This window comes from Stegodyphus dumicola, chromosome 10 (assembly GCF_044657685.1).
Source record: "Stegodyphus dumicola isolate Sdum_Otavi_A_Nest chromosome 10, ASM4465768v1".
In the NCBI taxonomy this organism is placed as follows: Eukaryota; Metazoa; Arthropoda; class Arachnida; order Araneae; family Eresidae; genus Stegodyphus; species Stegodyphus dumicola.
Window position 1 is genome coordinate 30,400,940 of NC_140777.1, and position 25,845 is coordinate 30,426,784.

Here is a 25,845-nt window from a genome sequence, read left to right on the forward strand (position 1 = left end):
AGTGGATATATATAAAAGTGTATTTATATACGTTTGTTGCGGCGGATTGCAACCAAAATACGAGGTGCACATGTACATGTTATAGCAGTCCTATATACAAAATTTCAGCGTTCTGAGGCTACTCGTTTTTGAGTTATGCGAGATACGTACGTAAATACGTTCGTACAGACGCCACGAAAAATTCTGTTCAAAATTCATTTTAATGCAGTTTTATAGTATTTTTGGAATAAAAGAGTCTTTTATTCTGTCTTTACGTGCAGATGCCACGCAAAAGCAGCGTTAAAGTGCATTCGATGGAGGTAAAAATGGATATATTCGTTAAAATATGCTGCCTGAAACTTTTCGCGATTACAATACTTCCTTTTTACTTCGTACAAGGAAGTAAAAAACAGCCGGTCCTGCACTCTACCTCAGCGCTACCATTTCATCTATTATAAACAGGTTTTCATTCTTCAATTTCGACAAAGTCGATTAGCATCGGAGTGGCGCGAAAGCTGGCAATCGGTGCAAAGCAGTCTATGGGTGACGTTGTGAAACACACGCTATGAGTATTATTTGGTTTAATTTCTATAACAATGCAATCTTTTGAAGTTTTAGATTTTTCCTATGTATATGCCTAATAATCTACATTAATACGAAATTTCAAGTATCTAAGGCATTAAGAGGTGGTCTAGGTTTTTTATGAAAGATTTAGTCAGTCAGTGATAAAAATGGCACTTTTCAGAATTTAATAATTCCTAAAAGGTAGATAAATGAAATTTGAGATTCTAAATGTTCTAGGGAGCTCTATTTAATATACAGAATTGCAAGTTTGTAGGTCTAATAGTTTTTGAATAACGGACAGGTCGAAATTAGCTCGAAATGGTTCATGTAAGATACACATGGCCGGTGTCTCGCTGTCTTCTTTTCCGTCTGTTCCGAACATGGCTGACATACTGAAGTGTATATAATTAAAATGAAATACATTTAATATGTATTATACAAAAATACATGTGAATGTATTAAAATTAAATATATTTAACCCATTACCATAGCGCCTGATTCCGATAGGGATAGACCAGATTTAATTTACCCATACGTACAGGCTGTATTTCAGATTGATTTTACCCGTTATTCCAAATTAATTTTACCGGTAATTTTACAAATACAATTTCGAACTCGGCCTGCCATAAAATGAATGGGCAAAAATTAATCCTGTTTATGTTTTTGTCATCTGTGTAACTATTTTAAAGCCATAAAAAATAAATAAATGGCAGCAGGGTTCCTGTAAATTTCCTTATAGGCTTACAATTACTTTTTGTAGAACTTCAACAACATGAAATTCGTAACCTGTGCGACTTTTTCTGCGTTTCATAGAAGTTTATAAATCAAATGTATCTTTGCTGAAAAAGATGAATAACGATGAAGAATTTACGTATGATTCTGGTATAAGTGTGTTTTTTAAAGAACTTCACACTTAAATTATGCATGCTCTGCTTCAAGAAATATAACGTACAGAAAAATTATTGAATTTTGTACAATGAGTCAGCATGCATTTTCACGAGAATAAGAAAATAAGAAAAAAAAAAAAAAGATTTCTCTTATAAGATAGCCTACCAGCGGCCGAGCGGTAAAGTCGCTGAACACTGGTAGTTCGGTCGGAGGTTCGAATCCCGCGAACGGGCTGGCTGCATGGGCGTTTTCGTGGTTTTTCCCATGTGTAACGTGTATACGAGCCAGTTTCCCTTAGAAAGTCCTCCACGAAGGCATCCCTCCTCTTAGGCAGATAGCCCTAGTATACTTTGCCATAATTAAATACCCAACACACCTCTTATAAGATAGTTTAAAGTATAAATTACGTAAAATTGTACAATACACGTAGTTTTATATTGTTAAGAAATTTGTACATATCTAGACAATTTTAATGAAATGATAAGTGGAACTGCAGCATATATTTTTTGGGGGTAACTTCCAAGTCTGAAGAGGCGATGTTTTGCCGGAAAGGTAAGAATACAGGGGCAAGTCTACTTAGAATTCAGTAAATGGTTATCTCGCTAAAACTGGCGAGATACCTCCAAGCTCGGAAGTGTTTTCAGCGACTAATTTTTATCGCCAAATTTTGCAAGAAACCCCAAAAAGTTGCCAAACTTGAAGACATTTTCGTCTGGTCCCTGTATCACGGTAATAGGTATTTTAACTGCGTGCATGTAATTGATTACTATATTAGCTGTAACCGTAATTCGATCCTCATATTGCCTTCCAGCAATTTCTAGAAGCGGAAAGTACTAGAAATATCTCGGCGGCCGCGTGAAAATCATATAAGACCGCCGAGAACATCTGCTCTCAGTTGTTAGTTTAGCGTGAATTCCGAGCATTGAGATATCTTCCTGTGAACTTCATTCTTTAGATGCGCTTTGCTTTGCGTTATGTTTAACGTTCTTAGTAGTTTAGAGTGTAACTAATTTTTGTACTCTGTGATACTGCAGAGAGCTGTATGACTATTTTTGTTGCAAGTTTCAGAACTGTGAAGTCTTTCTTTTGGTAATAGAAATTTCGTTAAGCTGAAATCGGTTCTGTGTGCATTCGATCTACTATGAAAGAGTAAGCACGCAAAAAAATTATAAATGCATGCATTATAGCTTTCCTGACAGCTTGCGTGCATAAAGAAAGAAACAAATAAAGAAAAACTACTTGCGTTTTAAATAATTTTATGTAGATATAAAATAAAACTTTGGCACAAAATCGCTGCTAACGATACCATTTGATTCATAATTGCTTAAATAATAAAATAAACAATAAAAAGTCAATTATATTTCAAAGAATTTTGTGAAAAATACGTAAAGGTTAAAGTGCTAAGCTTATAATATTAATTGATATTTGTGGCATAATTATAATTAATAAAATACTATGTACAACATCGTATATCATATACCTGCCATAAAGTACTGTTGTTTCTAAATTTCTTTCATGGATGGCATGAAAGTGTAAAAAATCTGCATTTTAAGAAACACTCGTGATTAATCTAGAAAATGGTGCCAGTTTTACCATAAACTAAAATGGGCTTAGTGCTTTTTCAATAGATCAAATAGATTGTTGTCGTAATTTGCGAATATTAATCTTAAATGTATTCTTTGTTCCAAGTTCTAAAGTAACTTTCTGCTTAATTATAAGCGTTAACAAAATTAAACTCAGGTTCAAATGTATATAAAGTGGAGAGTGTTAAAAGGTAGATTTTATCAGCACTGAGGACTTACGTCTAAACAAATCGCCTGGATGAATTTGGTATGATATCAATATTGTTGCGTGCGTACGGGTTCGTAATAGATTGAATGCACAAGTCTGATGAAAAGTTAATAAAATGTATTCTTATCACAAGAAATGGAGCAAAATTCTGAAATTGTTCTCACAGATATTCGTACAATACCTCAATATCACGCAATATTATCAGTAGCTCTATTTTAAACTACTAAAACGTTAAACAGAACACAGTTCAAAGCGAAAAGAAAGCTAATCCAATCTCACCGCGAATTCGCTACAGTCAACAACAGCAAATAAGTAAACAACTGATCTAGGATATTTTTCTCCGGCTTTTTAAAGCTTTTTAATCCTGCATGAGAACATTCTGGTAATTTTTATTTTCTCGAGGTTTCTGGAGACAAAAGAAAAGAATTACAGTTACAGATAACATCCAATTGCTTTTATTCATGTTAAATATAAATTACGAAATATCCATTTATTAAATGCGCGCACTCATGCATTTTTACTTTTTTGGCGTAGCTGTCTCTGGAAATTCGTCATGCGCTACGTTGCCTGGGGAAATAAATCAATTTTAATTACAAATCTACTAAAAATAGCTAAATAGTACAATTCTTGCACAAGAAGCGAAACTTACAACTAAGCAATACAATAAACACATTACATCACAATAACAAATAACGCAAACAATAATTGCAATAAGTAACTTAAAACAAATCAAAAACTAAATACAAATGAAATCAAATAAGTGCATAAATTTTACAAATTTAGAAACAAAAAGGACCATGGTCTTAAGCTATTTACAATACTATTTATAATTATACATACTACGTACTGGGGCCATAGTAAGGAGCTAACCTGTCATAATGAACGACTTTAGGCTTACAGTTCGATGACTTACGGAACCGAACCATGACGTCGTTCAACCTGTTTATAACTGTGTAAGGACCATCCCAAGATGACTGTAGATTTGGACAGAGACCTTTCCGTCGAGTCGGATTCCACAACCACACCTTGTGTCCGTTGAATCGAGTCCAGTAGCTTTGGTGTAGTATCGGGTTTTCATCTTCTCCGTCGTCAAGTTCGCTCGTTCTCGTGCAAAGTTGTGCATCACTTCAAAGCGGGCCTTGAGATCATGAATGTATTCCTAAGGTTATGGAGACGCATCCTGGAGGCGACCAAACAAAAAATCGCAAGGCAGACGAAGGTCTGTGATGGGGAATAGCGGAAAATTTATCTTTCTTTTGTTGCTGCCTTTGTAATTACTTAAAAAAGCAACTAAAGATGTCATTACGACAATATCGAAGACCTTATAGTCAACTAAATGAACGTGGTCGCATTGTAGGGTTGCGTGAAGCTGGGTGGTCATACCGAGCAATAGGCCACCACCTGCAGCGTACAGACAATGCTCTGTAAAGATGTTGGCAGCAATGGTTGCGACAAGGAAATTACTGACGAAATAAAGGCTCTGGAAGGCCAATAAGCACAAATGCAAGGCAAGATAATATGGTTGTTCGCCAGGCCCGAACCGCCCCAATGGTATCCTTGTCAACTATTCAACGCACTACAGCCACGTCTATACCTCCCGTGGTGCCGTCTACCATCTCTCGTCGCTTGTCTGAGACGGGGTTTCCCTCACAGTGGTCTTTAAGACGTTTCCCTTTGACCCCACAACATCGGCGGAATCGTCTGGAGTGGTGTCGCAGCCGATCATCATGGCTGCCATCTCACTGACATCGTATAATGTTCAGCGATGAATCCCGCTTCACTCTTAAAACAGATGACCGTCGTGTTCGTGTCTGGAGATGACGGGGCCAGCGGTACAAATAACAAAGGCATACAGCCGTAAACCCTGGTGTGATGGTATGGGGTGCAATTTCGTATGACAGCAGGTCATCTTTAGTCATCCTTCATCCATCTTTAGCAGCTCAACGATATGTTTACCACTCTGCATTACCCTGCAGTTGCATTACCCTTCATGCCACGTCAGCCTGGGGCCATTTTCCAACAAGAAAATGCCAGGCCACTTAACGCTCGCAGATATCTGGACTGTCTCCGTGCGGTTGATACTCTTCCTTGGCCAGCAAGGTCACCAGACCTTTCACCATCGAGCATGTCTGAGGCATGGTAGGTCGCCAGATTCGGGCACCACAAAATATCGCAGATCTGGAGCGACAACTGATGAATGCCTGGCAGAATGCGTTGCAGGATGACATTAGAACTCTCTTCCAGTTCTTGCTTCGACGAATTGAAGCATGCATTGCCGCCAGGGGCGGTTCGACCAACTACTAATTTGAATACTCAAGGGGTGATCGTGAGCCGTGATTAGGTACTGGCCTTGATTTTTTAATCCTTTTATTATCTGTATATGAGATATACACATATTCAATTTCATCAAAAGCAACAATTTCCTTCATGGTGTTTCGATTTTTTGCAAAAGAGGGTATATATATTGAGTTTTGTGCTTTCATATAGTTTCATGTTCAGTGAAATATAATTTTCATATTAAGTAAAATTCATATTCAGTGAAACGAACTTTTATTATACAGTGAAAAATAATACTCAATTTTATAATTAATTGCATATACTCTTCTTATTGTAAATACACTTACCTAATACAACAGAAAACTAAATATAAAAACATTATAATACAATACTACTTTGAGGATTAATTTAACAAGTCCTCTCCAAAAATATCAGAGTACCATCTTGCTGATGTATGGGGGGATGCTTAAGTATTATATATCGAAAAATCTCCTTTTCTTAGACAAGATAACTGGTCTTTAGCATTGTACAATTGTCAAAGTTTTTCTTTCAAAAATGTTTCATATTATTCAATAATAATACAACATTATACAAAATTAAGACTGAAATTTAACTCTTTCACGTCCAATCCGCCCCATGCGGCACTACATTGAAACAACCAGAACCGCCCGAAAATGGCCGAGATTGTAATTTTGTTTTCTTCCCTGCTCCTAAGATATGCAGTAGCAGGTGCAGTTTTCCCAAATTCATTGTATCAGTTTACTGCAGACAGCCTCTGCTTTCTTATCTTTTGATTGTTCGTGATATTTCGTTGTTGATTCTTTTGTGGTACAGTGTGCTTTTAAACTTTAAACAGCAATAAAATGGCAGTTTAAAAGTTTAAGGATTATATTTATTTTTAGTCAATTTAGTCCTTCGTACAAAAATAACGGAAATAAACAAGATCTCAGTCGTATTCATAACAAAGCGAAAAAGGCTTGTTGGTCTGACCTTCAGAATAGTTTTATAAAGAACGGGGTTAAAGGCTAATGGAATCTTTTTAGAAAGTACAAAGGATATCATTCGAAATCTTCACACCTATTTTCTGCGTTAATGAACGGGAAGGGGAGGAAATTGCTGTAAAACTGGAAAAGTACTTCGGGCGGTTCGGTATTTTGAGGATACAGGTTAGCGAAGGGTCTGGATTTCAAAGAGTTAAGACAAATAACTTGTATAATCAAGTTAAAGACCTTTTTAATTTTTCAAAATATAATTAAATAATACCTTATAATAAGAAGAAAGAAAAAGAAAAATTTTGTTTTAAAATTCATGTGTGCGTGGGGTAGCACTTCTGTGCTGAACTATGGTCAGAGGATCGTGACTGGTAAAGAAAACAGAAATGACCCAAGTCAGTCTCATGGTCATCGCTGAATCGCCTAACAAATAAAAATAGGGAAAACAAAATTAGGGGGTGTGTTAGGAGTCTTCCTAGGGGGCTACCACTTCTTGTATCCTCCCTAAAGAGAGAATGGAGGGAGTAATACATATAGTATGAAACCTTGTGTTGGGGAAAAAGGCATAAAATATTCGTATTTCATTGAAAAATCTGGTATTAAATCCAGATTTTTCAAAATGCGGAAGTACAGTTTTTCCTCTCCTCATCTTCTGAGCTATGGGGAACGTATACAAAACATGTTGAATGGAAAATGTGTGGGAAGGAGGAAAGGAGCCCTACTGGGAAAGGTCAAGATCGGGAAAAATAATTTTTCATATTTAGGGTTAAAAGTCTAGATCAGGTTTTAGAAGTCCTAATCGGGAAAAAAAAATAATGGACAATTTTGGAGAATTAAAAGTAAATTAATTTTGGACAGAGCCAGGAATTCTTCCATTTATATCAGTTAAATTAAATTCACTAGCTGGATTAAAAGGTCTGGTTAAATGAACAAGTTCTGATTTCTTTTTAGTTTTAGAGGATTAGGCTTATCAGTTTCACAAGTAAGTTCATAATATTGTTTTAAAATTTTGTATGGACCTGAAAAAGGAGGAGAGAGTTTACGGGTATTAGGATATTGAAATTTTTCATACATAGCTAAATTACCTATGTTAAAATTACTGGGTTTATGATGGGTATCATACCTTTCTTTATTTACATTATGATAATCATAAGACCTATTTTGAGCATTTTTTTCTAGCTCCTTCAATTGCTGGATATAATTCTTGATTTTGAAGAAGGGATCGTAAGGTAATTTTCCACACATTAAATATGATGGTGGGAATTCTATTACAAAATGAGGAGTATTATTATATTCTTCAGTAACCTTATCAGGTTCTATGTTCCTCCTTACTTGCTTTGGGAACATTAAATGACCTGACTCGGAACAGGGAGCTTACTAAAGCTATGTTCAATAAATGTGGGAAGTAGACAATACACACAAGAAGGGTATACGAAACCCTTTATTTTTCTCTCTTTACAATGATTTCCGGACTTCGGAATACAGAGACCAACCACTTGTGGTCTGAACGTAAGAATATAAAAATATTAACTAAACTCTAACTAAACTAATTTTGGATTAATAAACAAGTGCCTACTTGAAGATTGGCCGTATATTAACAGGAAGCCGTATGTAGTACAGAGAACTGTTAACACTACAATACGTTTAAAATTATCAAGAGGATTAAACCTCTGGCCTTGAAGGCAACCAGCAACCGAGTAAAACTACTATGGCAAGCGGCCTGCTCCTAATCACTCCTTCCTCTCTCTCTTGCTTGGCAAAAAGCCACAACTTAAGTACTTGGCGTTCGCAAGACAAATTTGCATAAATAAGTTAAAGCTTTTAATTCTGGCCGGAAGTAGAAAAGAAGAAGTGATAGTAAAGATTTAAAATAAAATAAACGTTAGTAAAACTTAAGATCCTTACAACCTGAGGCAACAATTTTATCCATTTTATATTACCTTGATAAGAATTTAGTTTACACATTCACCTGGTTATAATTGTTTGATTAACGCGTTCAACTTTACCATTAGTTTGTGGTCTATTGGCAGTAGTTAAAGATTGTTTTATATTATGATTCTTTAAAAAGTGCTTGAATTTTGAAGATGTAAAAGCAGCATTTCTGCCTTAAACAATATATATATATAAGTATAAGTAGTTACACTTTTAGAAGCAAAAGTCCACATATACCTAGTAGTATGATCAATAATTATGTGACTATACTTCTTAGTAGAATTATAATAATTTAATACATCAACAGTATCAAAGGATAATATTTCAAAAGGTTCACTAACAGATGGTAAAGCTTGCATCAGACCAAATTTCTTTTTTTAAAAACTGACATACTTGCAAACTTGACATGCTTGCAATAATTTCTAACATCGTGAACAGTTCATGGCCAATAATATTGAGAAGGTAATAAATTTAGCATACTGCTTGAACCTCATATCTTGGAAAATGTATTTTTTCTTTAACAAACTTCCTCTTAATAAGTTTTAATTTTATATTATCTTTTTCACATAAGTCTGTTCTAATTTTATATTATCTTTTTCACGTAAGTCTGTTCTAATTTTATATTATCTTTTTCACATATGTCAAATATTGTTTTCAGATGTTTAAGATGCTCACCAAAATTTGGGGAAAACACTATAAAGTCATCAAAATAATTTAAAGCAAATTGAATCTGATATTTGTTTAAAGTTTATCTAAGAGCTCTTTGGAAAACAGCTGGAGAAATTTTCCAACCAAAAGGTAATCTACTGTATTCATAGAGACCAAAATTTGTTGTAAATGCTAATTCAGTATCTTTTTCATTCAATTTGATATGCCAATAACCTGATGCTAAGTCCAATGAGAAAAAAATTGCATTTGTTAACTGATCAGTTGCAGTGATTTATTGCAGCATCAGTTCTAGGTATGGGCTCTAGGTCAGTCCTAGGTAACCAGTTTTTGTAAGTTGGTTAAGTTTCCGATAATCAATACATAATCTATATTTTGCTTGTTCATCTTTCTTATAAGCCAAAGTTACAGGTGCATAATAGGAACTAAATTAAGGTTTTATTATTCCAGCATTTAGCAGTTCATCTATGTGCTTTTTTACTGGTATCTCTGAGAGTGGCTCTATATGGTCGAAAAGCAATAGGCAATTCTGAAGGTAACATTACTGTTTTAGGTTCCATATTAATACAACCTACATCATATTTATTTTTAGCAAATATATGATTATAATTACTTAATAATAAATAATTAATAAATTTTGCAATTGATTATTATCAAATTCACTATTTTCATCATGATTATAAAAATTTTAGGACTAACACTATTTTGATATACAAAATTATTCTGAAAAAGGTTACTTATTTGATTACCTTTACTTATCATTGTAATATTTTGGTGTTAATTAAAGGATTATTAAATGTAATATCAAATATTTTACTTACTTAGTAGATTGCGTTGTGGATGCAATAAGCTATAGATACATAAAAATGTGTAAATAGAAATGTGTGATCTATAAAAAGAAATATGAGATCAAAGTAAACTTACCCCAAAGAATGATAATTCAAATATCACAAAATCAATTAATTTTTATTTTTCCTTTAACATCACCATTTCAGAATAGACATTAAAAAGATAAATAAGAAAATATTAGCCAGACAGACGAACGTGGGTCTTAAACAAAATCACGCTCAGAACATGTAACACGTGTAATGCACATTACTCAAATAACGCTGAACTCAAAGTTAAAGTCAATCTTCTTCCATTTGTACAATCAAAGTTCTGGTGAAAAAGGAACAATCAAAATTTAACGGCAATAATTAAGCATATTTGGTGAAAAATTTTTTTTTTCGGGAAAGGAGGAGACACGTGCGCACGAAATCTTCTCAAAAAGATAAAGTGGTTGAACAAAAATTATTAACCGCAGCCATATTCTACGAATCTGGAGATTTTTTTTTTTTTTTTTTTTTTTTTTTTTTGCAATGAACTTTCATTTCAAAATCTTACAAAAAAGGAACTCCATGGTGTTAACAGACAGCTTTCAAGGCAGAAGCAAACAAAGAAAAAAAAATGGTACATCGCATCGGCAAGAGAGGAACAGCCAGAGGCCGTCCTTCACCTCCGAGCCCCAGCAGCAGAAGACCGAGAAATCGGTAATAGAAATTTCGCCTTGTAATTCTACGGTTGCGGTAAGCACACCTGACGCTTGAATAATGTGGAGGCTTGCCTGCACAATCAGAAGTTTAAATTGATACACTTCATAATTATTAAATTTTAATTGTAATTTAAATAAAGAACACAAGATGATGATAATAGTAAATAAATTATGTTAGAATTTACAACATAAAATACTATAGTATTACTTATTTTACTTATTTTCACATAACAATTTAATTATTTTAGTCACAACAAGACCTCCTGCTACTGACATCAAGCCCGTGTTAGGATGATTTTAAAGAAGTTCCATTTTTGCATCACTAGAAATTAAAACATTTTCAAAAATTACGTTTACCTGAGCCCAGTGTCTATAATCCCCGGGGCTTCTTTTTGATTAATTTGAACACTTATTTTAAAATATAATCTTTTCCTTTTAGGCTCAGTTTGTTGAGAATTTTGATTGTAATAACTTATAGAAGGAAATGATCTATACGGATAAGTTATTTGTTGTGGTTGGAGATTTCTCCAGACCTGATTTTGGAATTGAAAAAATTCGTTTTTTACGCACTTCGCCCAGTGAATCTGAGGTAGGAACCTGGACTAGGCAATAATTTCCTAGCCAAAGTTATCCATTCCCGAATCTTATTTACATTTTGCACAGTGAGCAACATCCTCTGCTGTTCAGGAAATCTTTGGTTTAAAGCTTCGATTGTAACTTTGTAAGGGTTATGTTAATTTTATTAACATTTAAATTTTTGAGTTAAACTTCCTTTCCTATCGATTCTTACTTCAACTTACCACTTCCTGGCAGAACGCAGTTTTAGAATCACATTTTAATGCTAGTGAGGAAGAGCGGTATATAACTGCGAGGTTCTACATTCTTAGAGAGAGAAATACCAGATATTTTGGCTGCACGCGACCGCCTTTTTAAGCTACTCTCCCGTAAGCTCGGCCGTACTTTAGTCCTTGATAGCTTCGTAATCAATTAGCGTTAAGGGGCCAACTCTGTTAGAATCTTAATAGCTTCGGCTATATTTCTTTACTTAATATTAGTTTAGATTAATTCTTAGTTTCTTTAGTTCAAGCCCAAGTGCCGGCTTTATTGTACAACTCCAAGACGGACGTTTGTTAAACTTTAATTTGAATAATAAAGGGTTATTTTACTCTTCTATCTTTTTGTTTCCTGTCACACGAACTCACACGATTATTCGATAATCAGTTCTTAAGATTCTTCACTTCCAACAGTAATTTAGAAGAATTACACAGATTAATAACAATCATACAATTACGATTAGATGTGGGGAATCCTACATTTTGATCATTTAATTTTAGACTAGCGGCATATTTCAGATTTTCTCTAAAATATTTTCCAATATCATTGAATTTAGAATAAGTTATATTTACGAAATCGCTAAAAGTAATAGTTTCTGCGTGGGCAAAATACGTAAGAAATTTATCCCTTACCTGGTTCCATTCTAACTCAACACATTCGGGGAGAAAAAATGCCAGACCTTTGCCACGTAGACATGGTAAAGACTTATCATCGTCGTGTATGTTTTCAATTTGGCATTTTTCTCAAACAATAAGAAAAATTTGTCGATGGGTATATCATTACTGGAGCCATTGAAAATGGCACACTGGAATTTATTAGTAATTGTCGCAGTTTCAAATTGTTCTGCTGATTTAGTATGGGATCTTGCCTCTATGATTAATTTTTATTTTTCCCGGTGAGTTTCCACCAATACTTTAAAAAAATTAAGTGCCAATCTTGAATATTGAATCACTTTAATCACACACTGAAATTTGTAAAAAAATTTTCGCATCACTAGAAATGTTTCACATTTCAAAAACACCATATCTGAAGATTTTACGGCACATGATGACACACTCGAAGACACTTTTTGCACTAAAACACATAACACTTGATACGGACACCCACATCACTAAACGAAAACGTCAAAAACGTCAAACTCTATGACACGTTTTCACTATAAACGTGAGATAGACATCACGTAGCGTTAGCTGTCGGAAAAAGCACACAAAACATTTAGAAGTATCCAGATGTCGTCACACGATTTTTTAATTTTTTTCACTCCACACGTTAGATGATTTTTTTTCGCTTTACACGGCTTTGAGACAGTAAACCCCACGCAGATCATAGCAGCCTAAGATCTTAGCAGACGTCATCTTGTTGTAGCGATCATGAACATTTAACACAAGGCATTGAATCAAATTTCTAAAGTTTCATTTCGCAGTCCAGCCACTGGAAATGGTTGAGAGTTCACTGTAATATTCCCGGCACGGACGGAAAAAGAAACGGATGGAGAAAGAAAAACACCACTAATCACTTGATACTTTGAACTGAAACATACTGAGGGTTGCGGCAGCAAATAGATATCCTATCGGCTTTTTCCTTATGTGATAATTTCGAAGCATAATCGCGATAGCTGAGTGGTTCGGCAAGAGGAAGGAGTTGGTACAAAACTAAGTTCATTGAATTATCATCTTTATTTCTAGATTTACAGGTACACTAGAATAATCCATCGTACACAATGTACTCTTTAAATCATACAATTATGATAATTTATTAGCATAGTGGAAGCTAACAGTTATTATGCTGTACTAGTACTTATTATGCCAGGAGTATTTATACTAAGGTAGGTATAAGTGGAGCTAATATGTGATTGGTTAATATTTGTTTTAATTGCCCTTTTCCGGTAGCATTACATAACATAGCAAAGTCTCGAATTTCGAAGAACAGATGAATTTAGATGGAGAGCACCAAATTTAATATGTTAATTTTGAGATTGCCAATTATTTTTAAAGCAGCTATCGTATTCTGTTGTATCTTTCATGTTATATATATAGAGAGAGAGGGAGAGAGAGAGAGAGAGAAGAAGAGGAATAAAAAAAGAACCTACAAACTTTAATTAAAATTAACTTTGAAAAGTCACATTAATATTAATTTATTTACATTTATACGGGATGATCCAAAGGTTGAGCACTTAAAACAAAAATTCGGGAAATTCACGGATGATAATGATAAATTTCAGAAATCGACATTAATGATGAATTGATTCAATCGAGAGCACACATGACGACTTATTTTACGTAAAGTGATAAATATGGCTTAAACTTTTACAAGAAAACTTCCCGTATATCCCCGTATCCCACTCAAAATGAAATTGAATAGCTTGTCAGCAGTATTTTTGATGTGGAATACTCTGATTCTGAAGAATCATGTATTATTTATTCACAGCGAAAGCAAGCGAAAGTGAATCTCAGCACGAACACCAAAACATGATAGTTCAGCTCCCTGATCTGAAACATCTTGTAAAAATAGGCTGTAGAGCAGAGCTCGAAGATACTTGGAATTTATGTTCATACATATTGTTCCAGTCATATCCTGATGCTACAAAACTGAAAAGAGGAAAATTTTATGCTTTTATTAACTAATCAATTTATAAAACCGCATCTGAAAGTTGGAATAACTTCTGCTTTTTTGCCAAGGGAACTGAAGATCCTTGATAGAAGGAAATTAAGAGGGATTTATCAAATCAAGAAGAAAAATTAGAAGAAAGAAAAACATGTAGTCTGTCCCCGACTTGTAAGAAGAGAAAAATAGTATACGAATGCTTGGAATGCAAGGAACTAGTGTGTCTTCAGTGCTCTCAAAAAACGTGTTTTGTATGTGTATCATCTTATGATTCATGATTCATTCTTGTAAACAAAGATATACTAATCTATTACTTATTAATAACTGAATTAATTGTGGTAAAATTATGGTTTAATTGACAGTAATACTTAATAAAGTCACATATTTTCATGCAAGAATATGATATATATATATATATATATATATGTAATAATAGAATTCCATAGTCAAGAATACACGTTAAAGTTTTAACTGTATGTTCTTTTCATTTTTAATGGCGACGTTCTCTTATTTGAAAGTACGTGGAATTAAATCAACAGCCCCGTAGTCAAGTTGTTTTTCCTGCCTTTGCTACACGTACAGTTATAGAATATTCTCGAGATATTTAAAGCGAACTGGATTGGCTGACGAGGATGACGTCATTTCTTGGAAGCTCCGCCTTTCCAGAAGCTATAAAAAGACTCGCAAAAGGAATATCGGGGCTTTTTCTTAAATATCACGATACAGTAAACTTCATACAAAAAGTTATTAGTAATTCTTTTTATTTACTCCGGATATCTAATTTTTGTAACTGCTATTTCTCCTAAACAATAATAAATGGATCATTTGTTTTTTTAAACTTATCGTCTGATTATTTAAGCTACGACTACATCTATATTTCTTCAACGATCTATTTATTCTGGAAAAAAGCTGATACATCTCATATATATATATATATATATATATATGTATGTATGTTTAATAAAATATTTGTTCTTTAAAATCTTTGTTCCTTAAAACGAAGAAAATAGTCATTTTTTTATATGAATTTAACTGCGTAAAATGAAATGAGTTATGTTTAAAATATATTGATTTAAATGAATTAGAATTCTATAAATATGCACAAAGAATCTATAACATTCCTTAAAAATTCATAAAAGTATGTATTTTTACGCGTTTCTTTAAAGGGGTCTGTGAGACTGCTCACAGTCATTACGCCGAAAGCATTGTCACACTAGTTAAATGTTATGCTTCTCACAATGGCTACTCTTGCCAACTTTCATGCTGATATATGCATCACAACATAATATTACGGTCTTGACAAAATGGAAAAACTCTTAATACATTTCTAACTTAAAAACTTACGGTTATAGTAAAGAAAGTGACAGTCAGCTTTTCTCTCACCAGTATATTAAGTGAGATTGACTAACATGAAAGCAAACAGACGTGGAACTAATAGCAAATCTCTGTCATTTATTCAACCCCATTAAACACAGTCTATACAAAACGTCGAGGTAAATATTTCGCGTATTAATTTAGTCAAGAGCTACAAATTAAGCGAAGCCCTTTATCAGGACCTTAGGGTAAATCAATCCGACAACGAGGACTTCCGGAGCGTTCTTAGCATATTTGAAAATCTAAGAATATAACTGGTAAATACAACCATTCGGCTGAAATGTTCACGATTTATGACTTCATTCAAAGAGACGACGACTGCGAAGTAGATTGAGAAAGGTATTTGAAATTCCACAGAAATATCTTAGAAGATATAGGCAAAGAGTTTATAATTAGCAAGACTTAATGTTTGTTGCTTCTAGTTCTATGTACATATATGCGTGTGTATGTTACATATATATATATATATATATATACACATATATATGCGTGTTTGTGAAACGATTTGATAAGAATAATCCAGTTATGTGGGAATGCCATCAACAGTTGAGCTGAAGTATACCGATATTCTTCCTCTAGAAATGATTATTTCGCATTCATTCTTTCTGACATTTTTTTGATTTTATGGACACTTAACACAACTAACAAAGTTGCTTTATTAACGCTTTCAAAAGAATTGGTAGAAAAGTTGTTGAATAAGCTAAAGAAATCTGCACCGGTACAATTACGTTTAGCGTTAGATCATTACGGACTTAAATGTGATCAAAAATGCTCACAAAAGTATAAATTGCACGTATTATAAATGAAATACAATTTAAATTATATTTATCAGACCGACAGCATATTTACAAATAATACACAATGTAAATACAAAAGAATACTTACGCCTTGTCCATAAACGTCTTTAAGTTCTAGTACCTACAGTGGTTTCCACCTGACTTTATGAAGGCTGTTGCAATAAAAATAAGGCATTGCATCTAATCTGTGCAATCAGTTATCACCATAAATCAGTAACCATCAAACAAAAAAAGGCAGAATTAAAATGCCTTACGTTTATTCTACCTCACCTCTCCTGAGTGTTTGAATAAAAATCTGCGAACATAAAACTGCCAGCCAACCTGGATCTGATTTCCATACAAAGCTCTCTTTCCAAAGCAGTAGATATAAATTCAATACGTTTTCCAATGTAGACAGAGAATACAAGATTCCCTAGACCGCGACAGAATTTCGAACCCATACACAGTTACCAAACAGTATCTACCGTCAGGTTTTCCCAGCAAGAAATATGTTGTCTTATATTGGCAGAGCAGTGAAAGCAGGATCTTGGATCTTGGATGTTTATTTTCCTATTCGGTCTCAGCTACAAGGAGCTTTTACCAGTCGATTACCAATCGCTCAGAACATTTTCGGCAATTAGAAAAATACGTACTTCTGTACGTATCTCGTCCGGAGACATGAAACAGAAGGCGACAAAATCATGCAATTTCAATTTCAGAGTTCGTGCGTAGCAGTGTCTATATGGCATATCTTTTCCCTATCATCGAACTAAATTTCAGTATAAATTTGTCAATCTTAATGAACAGTATATAAATGCCTTTCTAGTACCAGATAGCCCACCAGAGGCCGAGCGGTAAAGTCGCTGAACACTGGTAGTTCGGTCCGAGGTTCGAATCCCGCGAACGGGCTGGCTGCATGGGCGTTTTCGTGGTTTTCCCCATGTGTAACGTGTATACGAGCCAGTTTCCCTTCGAAAGTCCTTCACGAAGGCATCCCTCCTCTTAGGCAGATAGCCCTAGTGTGCTTTGCCATAAATAAATACATCACCACCTCTAGTACCAGATATTTTTAGTTAGGCCTTCGGGGTCACGTGACTGTCGGCGAATGGATGAACAGACGTTTCCATCTGTAAATTTTCGAAAATTTCAGTTTAACTATATGAAGTACCACCTTCGGTAGCAAAATTAATAAAATTTGCAATTAATAATGTGTATTCTACTTAGAAAATCAATTTTTTAGTCAGCTGAGGTAATGTATGAAGAAAATGTGATTTTTCTTGACGAATAAGACGCCTTCATTGAATTTGTTCTTGTAATTATGTTAATTCACAATACTTCGCTAGTTTTTTTGGTAAAACACGCAAAGGTTTTGAAAAACACAGTAGATATTTAAATGAGTAGTAAATAAGATAAAAGTAGATTAAAAATGTAAAAATATGCTAAGTCCATATCCTGCTTTACCAAATACCTGCTATGCCAGGTAAAATATAAAACACGAAAACTTCACTATTTAATATTTACATTCACCAGCAAACATTATGATGAATCGTTCTAGGACATTTGACTATATTTTCTATGGCTGGATAATTCATGAGTTTCTGAATTGCACTGTAAGAAGAGTTTTGGACACAGAAAAGTTGTGCGCGATGATCATTGGAGATCACTATAAATTTGTGAATTTCTCATGTGCCATGGCGCATTCACTACGGCACGGAAAATTTTATTTTGAAAAACATTTACTTTTTCTGTCTGTCGCCCAAGTCGGCATACATGAGGATCAGTCGAATTAAAGTAATATATAGTGTCCGTTTGATTCTTATACTTAGTGGGGAAGTCTGGTACACAGGGAATGTTAAACACTGTTCTGTCTCCAATAAGATTAATATTTATTTACATTTTTTTAATATGGAATTACACAGACAGAAGATCAGACATTGCTCTTTTTCTTCTTGAAGGCTCACTGTTGCTGCTCTGGCGAAAGGAAAATTGCATGCGAAAAGTTTCACAGAGGGCGCTTCATTAACGCGAATGATGTCGCCACACACCCCCTTCCCAGTGATAGCGTTATACTTCGTAATCTTTTAAGTACGCAGGAAATTTCACCTTCGTCCACCTTTTATGTTTCTAGGATGAATATCTTGGGAAGAATCATTGTCTCCAGAATGTAGAGGTAAGAATTTGGAGTTATCAGCATTATGTGTCTGGAAATTTGTTTTTATATCATTCTTGAGGCTGAAACATGGTTCTCAGTCTATCTATCGATATCTTTTTAATGTTACCTAAAACTTCCACATCGAAACATTTTTCAAAATGTTTTTTAACTAAACTAATATTTTTTAGTTATTAATAATAATAAATTTTAACTAAATATGGTCCGAGATAGGGTGGCTGAAGAAAAGAGGAAATTATGTTATTATAGATGAATACGTGTGAACAATTTTCTAAGTCCTTATGCACGAATATTGTTTTTTTTTTCGGTGACTAGTTGTTGATGTTGGCTTTAGGTTTTGGATGCGACTAATTTTTTTCATAAAATCTGAATGCGTAACAGTGGAGATATAACTCAAAACTTCTCCAAGCAAACAGATTGGTGAACCGTAGACAAGTTCAGCAGAAGAACAATCAATTCCTCTTTAATGGCGGTTCGAATGCCAAGATGAATCAAGGGTAGAACATCAGTCCAAGAATTTGACGTTTGCAGATGGGATTTTAGGCTGTTTTTCGAGGTTCGATGTTGTCGTTCGATTAAACCATTAGATTGTGAATGGTAAGACGCGGTGCTGTTCGCCTTGAAGCCTAGGTATTTGCTCAAGGATCTGAAGAGTTGGTGTCAAATTGTCGACCCTGATCAGATGTTATCTTCTCTAGGATTCCAAATCTCGAAATTCAAGTCGTAATAAGGGCATGTGCTACGGACTCTGCGGTTTGGATTTCCAGAGGTACAGCTTCGATCTAACGAGTGAATCTATCGATGATGGTAAGCAGGTACCTGAAACCTTTGCAATATGGTAAAGGGCCAGCAATATTAATATTAAGGTGCTTGAAACGTTGATTGGGAACTTTGAATTCAGCAGCTGGAGCATGAGTATATTTGCGAATTTTAGCTAGCTGGCATTGCAAACATGCTCTAGACCAAAACTGGCAGTCTTTATTTATTTGCCAGGCCAAATGAATCTTTTTGTTACCAGCTTCGTTGTTGCACGAATTCCACGATGATATAAATTATGTATAGAGAAAAATACTTGTTGGCGAAATTCTTTAGTAATGTATGGCCTGTTAAAATTAGTGGAAATATCACAATAAATTTTCTTATTGCTATCAGGAATAGGAATTTGTACTATTTTGAAACTGGAATTTGATTTAAGAATCCTAAGGTCTTCATCCTCCTGGCAGTCTGCTATAAGTGTATAATTAATTGGAGCTGGGATAGCGATGGTGTCGATTCTCGATAGCGTATCGGCTACAATGTTTTGGTTTATGATCAGTGAAGATAGTAAATGTTCGCCCTTCTAGAATGTGTTTAAAATGCTTCACCTCTAGGTAGATTGCAAGTAGTTCTCGATCGTATGCACTGTAAGTTTTCTGTGTTTTTGATAGGGATCGGGAGAAAAAGGCTTAGCGGTTGTTTTTCATTATTGAATATGTTAAATAGGGAATTGATGAATCACGGCACACACAGAATCAGATGCATCTGTAGTTAGGGTGATCTGCGCAGTTTGATTGGGTTGAACTAACACTTGTTGCACAGTGCGCTTTTGATATCAGTGAAAAGCTGCTGCTCCTCTTCGGACCAAATTAAAGGTTTTTTGCTGTTTTTCTTCACTCCTTTAAGCAAGATTGTCAGGTTTTATTGTAGTTTGGCGTAGTTTTGAATGAAACGAGGGTAAAAATTCCCCATGCCTAAAAATCTGCTTAAGATTGTGAAGGATGCTGGTTTAGGATATTCTTTAATTGCATCGACTTGATTCCTTCTGTCGATATTTCATATTCTAAGAAACTCGATTCGATGGAATTCGATTCGATAAGATTCGATAAGATTCTATGGAAGAGGCTTGATTCCTTCTGTCGATATTTCATATTCTAAAAATTCAACTTTGCTCAGACAAAATTTGCATTTTACAATGTTTATGCTCATTCCATAGTTATTGAGTCTTTGGAAGATTATTTCAAGATGTATTTTGTGTGTTGCAGTGTCATAAGAGGCGATGAGAATGTCGTCGAAATACCAAAATACAAAGTCTAAGCCGCTAAGCACTGCGTTCATAAACCTTTTATTTTTTGAATATAAAATTACACAGACAGAAGATCAGTTATTGTTGTTGTTCTTCTTGAAGGCTCACTGTTGACAATCTGGCAAAAGGTTTCACAGATGACGCTTCATTAACGCGAATGATGTCGCCACACTTAGTTTTGATTTAAGAGGCAATAAAGAACCATGAAGGCTGCACTGGCTTTCTCTGATCTGATATTTGGATGAAAGAATTTTGTCCACTTTTACGCGTAAATACTTGTAGAAGTTTACGGAAGGAATGATATCGTTTCCAACTGTAACTTCGATATGAGCATTAGTACCTCTTCTGTATCATCCAAAAAGTATAATACAACATTTACTTGAGTTCAGATTAATTTTCCAATCCTCATATCATTTGGCTACAATATTAACTTTAAACTGTAGGTTGCTATTTACAATTTGGGAGTTTAATGAATTTCTGAGTATTCCTTGCGATTTGCATATTTCCATATCTTGGATTCAAGTGGATTTGACAGATCATTTATGTAAATGTTAAAAGACTCAGTCCTAAACCCGAACCTTGTGGAACACTACTGTAAATTATTTTCTTTGCAGAAATTGAATTATCGCATCGGACTTGAAATGTCATTGTTAAGTACGACATTATTATCTGGATAAAGCTGTTGGGTAGCAGAAAGTTGTAGCGAAAGCAGGCCAAAACTCTCATTTCTTGTATGTAAAATTTTACACTTCGTTGTCAATTTGTCCAAAATCTACATAAATTCTGAAATGAACAAACCACATGGCGAAAAGAGACAGAAAGGAAAAATTTAAATTAAATAAACATTTGTTAGTACAAATTAAACATAAATGCCACATATTTATCTTTGTTTCTGCATCCATTGGTAAACGACAACATATACGTCTAGGTACAAAAATGTTACATTGAAGTTGCAGAATTCTTGAATTCACAATATCATTTTAAATAAATTTTGAAACTTAAAATTTTATACTAATTTATTTTATACCATCTGGTCATATTTACTAAAATGTCGTATTTATTCCAAAAAATAAAGCACAAAAGGCCTTAAAACAATAATTATAAATCTTTCAGAAGTGCATTACATCAAAATTAATCTTAATCAAACGATTCTTATATACAACTTATCATGCATGCATTTACATGATGGCAAAAGTGAAAGTAATAATATTTATCCAATTAATGATGAAATCGAAAGTTTCGCTGTACTAATTAGAATAAACAACTACTATGTTCCTCCGTTGAAATATTAACTAACTACAGGGTTCTTGATCTAATGTATATAGCACGGGGGGTAAACTTCATGTCAGTAAGAGTAATATGTTGGAATTCGGGAGAGGTCGAGAGCCACAGCTAGATTTTACAAAAGCAACAAATCCATATTTGAATGGTTTTAAAGGTAGTGAAGCAGGATTTAGATAAACAGAAATGCCTGATAACTAAAAAGAAATAAAATAAGTGAACTACTTCTTTTGGGCATTGAGTAGTTTCAGTTTTCCGTGTTACATACATATATTTAATCTGTATAAGAGTTGCAACTCTCGCCTGCGAGAGCCGCACGCATCTCTCTAGCCACGCTATGGCGACCCTTGTTATATAGCATAATCCTCACCATCATCATTCCTGCTTTTGTATAGCTGATATTGTATCTCCACTTTTCGTCTTCAGCTATTCATAGGACCCCTTATACATTGTGCAAACCTTAAGCTACTTTTCTGATTTTTGATAGTAATTCCACTAACAATCAGCTCGAAACACAAATTATATTAGAGAGGCACAATATAGTACTTAATGGTAGAGGAAAATTTAGTAGAAAAAAATGGATAGTTCGCATACATTATTGGAATGAACAGAAAAAAAATCTTTGTTAACAGAATGGTCCAAAAAAAAAAAAGGAAAGAAAGAGAAAGAATAGGAAAGGCTTTTATTGTCTGTCCAAGAGAGAGAATAACAAACCAGAGCCTTAGTAAGTATATGACCTTCCGTTACTGCAATGGCTGTGCGGCACCGTCTGTCTATAGACAACACCGGATTATCTAGAAATAACAGTTGCCATTCTTCAATAAGTATCTATTTCAGTTGTGTGGTATTCTCCTGACGGTAAGATCGTGCTGCCAGGCGTTTTCCTAAAACATCCCACACACGTTCAGTGGGGTTTATCTCAGGGAAGCATGCTGGCCAAATCAATCTGTTGATATCATCATTTTCTAACAGCATGAGTTCTGTTTGGCCGACAATGTTATCCATAAAAATATCAAGTCAGTACCAATGGTAGCCCAGAAAAGACACACGTGAGAAAGATAGCTTCATGAGAGTAAATATCTCCGGTAATGTAATCTCTGAAACTCCGTTAAACGAAAATGGGAAACTCAATTCGTCATTTCATCATAATGCCTCCCCACTTAACAGGACCACCTTAACAGTCTTTTTTTCCTGGTGTTAATGGAACAAAAGCATGCCTCTACGTCGTTCTATATTAAATGACGCCGAGAATCGTTTGTTAAACTAAAATGATTTCCATCGGTAAAGAGTAGTCACTGGTAAGGAGAACAGGCCACTTCTGAAGTCATCTAGTGACAGTAAACTGAGACACCTGTCTCACTGCCATGTGCAACTGAGAGGTGTCCGCAGAAAATATTGCGGACGAGAACGTCTTAGAGGAAGCAACGAGGCGAAAAATGATCATACAAAACATCGTGGGAGAAAACAAAGGAGAAAAAAGCATCACAGATTAAAACATCGTAGTACAAAACAACATCGTCGAAAATAAAGCGTCTCAAAGACTTCGCAGTTTAGAAATATTATTGTAAATAAATGTCGCGCTAATAATAAAGCATCTCCTAATCGTAGCATGACAATAAGATTGCAGACATGCGTTTTCCAGACTTTAAAAGTTTTAAATGCATATTCGCAAGAAGGAGTGAAAATATGTTTGCTTTTATATTTCATATTTTTAAACTGACTAATAAATCTTCGCTTGAAAAATTATAGAGTTTGAAACAAAGAAATATGTACAAAGAAAGTCCTATTCCCGCTTAGTCGGGAGCCAAGTCCATTTCTTTGCAAGTTTTATGAAAGTTGAATACATAATAAATGAAAATGCAAAATGATGTAGAGAATTCATAACAAAGTGCTGATGCTTTGCCAGTTGAATGACAGTCTTTAGTCTGATATCTGTTGCTTTAACGAGATTTAGTAACTATGAGCAGTGAGAAAAACGAGGTTATTGCATTTTTGGCCTGCGTTGGCGAAGTTTAATATGCGGTGTTATGATGAATAGTACGAGGACGCTTAAAAGGATCCACAGTTGTAGAATCATAGTTTCCGTTGCCCAGACGTTATATAGGTTAGGGAAGTCTGACTGCGATACCGAAGGGCCCGCGTTCGAATCTTGGAGAAGGCATGGATGTAAAAATTGTCTGTCTCTTCATAGGAGGCAAAGACGGCCCACCTGTTAAGTGCCTCCTTAATAAACAGACCACCACATCTGGCCTTAGTAGTGGCCGATGCCGCCATAGGCAAGTTCCCGCCATTGGAAAAAAAAGTTCATAGTTCATGAGTTGTGCGATATGATGATGTTCTGAGCTTTGTACACTTCTGAAGAAGTTATGCGCCGTCATCAATATATAATCTTGGGCATGAGGAATTTTTAAATCCTGATGTATCTGTTGATTTCTGACAAACCACGGTGGATTTGTTAAGGTTCTAAGGATTTTATTTTGGAGTACGATGATCTTGCGATGATAATATTTCGGCGCGGTGGCATTGTATTGATCACAAAAAGCCCTTTTCAACAATTTCACAGTTGCTTGTTCAAAAATGAATTTGTTGCTTACGATTTGTTAATTAGTGTAGTTTTTTAATACTTAGTGCATGTTTTAAGGCAATTTAGTTACGTAAAAATTAAATTAGTCCCAAAAGTTGGTTTATTTTTATATTTTTATTTATTTCGTTTATGTAAATAATTAATGTGTTTCAAATTATTTAATATTTTGTCAAAATACAGACTTAATTTGCTGTATTAATAAGAGTTTAAAAATGATTAACTCAGTTTAGTTTTAATTTTCCAGTTTATATATTTGTATCAAGTGCTTTATTACTTTTGTTTTTCGTTTGATAATTTCTTCAAATTAGTTTTATTTTTATTGATGGATTTTAGCCACATGCTATGTCATTTATTTTTTTCTGATCTATAGGCATGTAGAGGTTGTATTGGTTTTTAAATGAACAGTTAAGCTTCATTTAATCTATTTACTGAAAATTTCCTTTTGCCTTACTAAATACTTCACTGAATATCTCAGATACATAGTATTTGCCGCTGCACTTCTCTTGGAATCAAGCAAATAAAAAAGTTGTTACGATAAATATAACACCACATTTTGCTTGGATTTTTTTTATTTAATTCACTCATGGTGTTTTCCTGTGGGTGAAATTTTGCTATAGATTTTTACTACTTCCATACATAAGCTACAATTAAAAAATCGTTTATATAAAATAAGCTTTTATTCAAAATGAATATGATAATTAATGTTCTAAAAGGAGAAAAATAATTTATCATATAATTTAATGTAAATAACAGCTTGTAGATTCATTAGGATATTTTGGAAGCCAGAGAGATGAAAAATTAGCAACCGCCTTCGCCAGGAATCGAACCACGGACCTCTGGAATACCGGCCCAGCGTGCTACCGTTACACCACGAAGGCACGCTAGAGAAGTGGGAGAAATACCTTATAAACTTAAATAATTTAATTTAATTAATTCATCTGCAATTTTATATGACGAATAATAAAAGCGTGCGGCACCTAAATAACGAAAACGATTAAATTACTTGCATTGTCATACGTATAAATCCTTTTAATTTATCATGAGTGCCCAAGCTTTCAATATTTGCAATGTTAAATTGTAGATGAATTCATTAAATAAAATTATTCAATCTATTATTCCCATTAAGCTATACAATAAATTGCTTTCTTCCTTTTATTGCATTAATTAGCATAAACATTTTAAATAAAGTTTATTCTACTGAAAACATATTTTTATTGCATTTTATTGAGTTTGTATTCTAGAGTATGTAATTTGTACTCTGCAGTATTTATTTTGCTGTGTAGTATTATTTTTTCCTTTGAATTTGAGTTTCACTTTGTAATATTTTCTGTTTCTGTTTCAGAAAGAATGTAAAGTTAAGGAAAGAAATTTTTACAAAAAGTTTAGTTGTTGTTGCTTATGCTCACTTGTCTACGTAGTCAGCCCAAGTCCCCGAAATACCTCGTGATAAGGAGCGCTTGCTTACGCCTGCCGTTTTGGCAACAGCCCTGAGTACCTAATAGGTGACAGTGTGATTTAGCTCAGTTCCGCTCCCCAATTT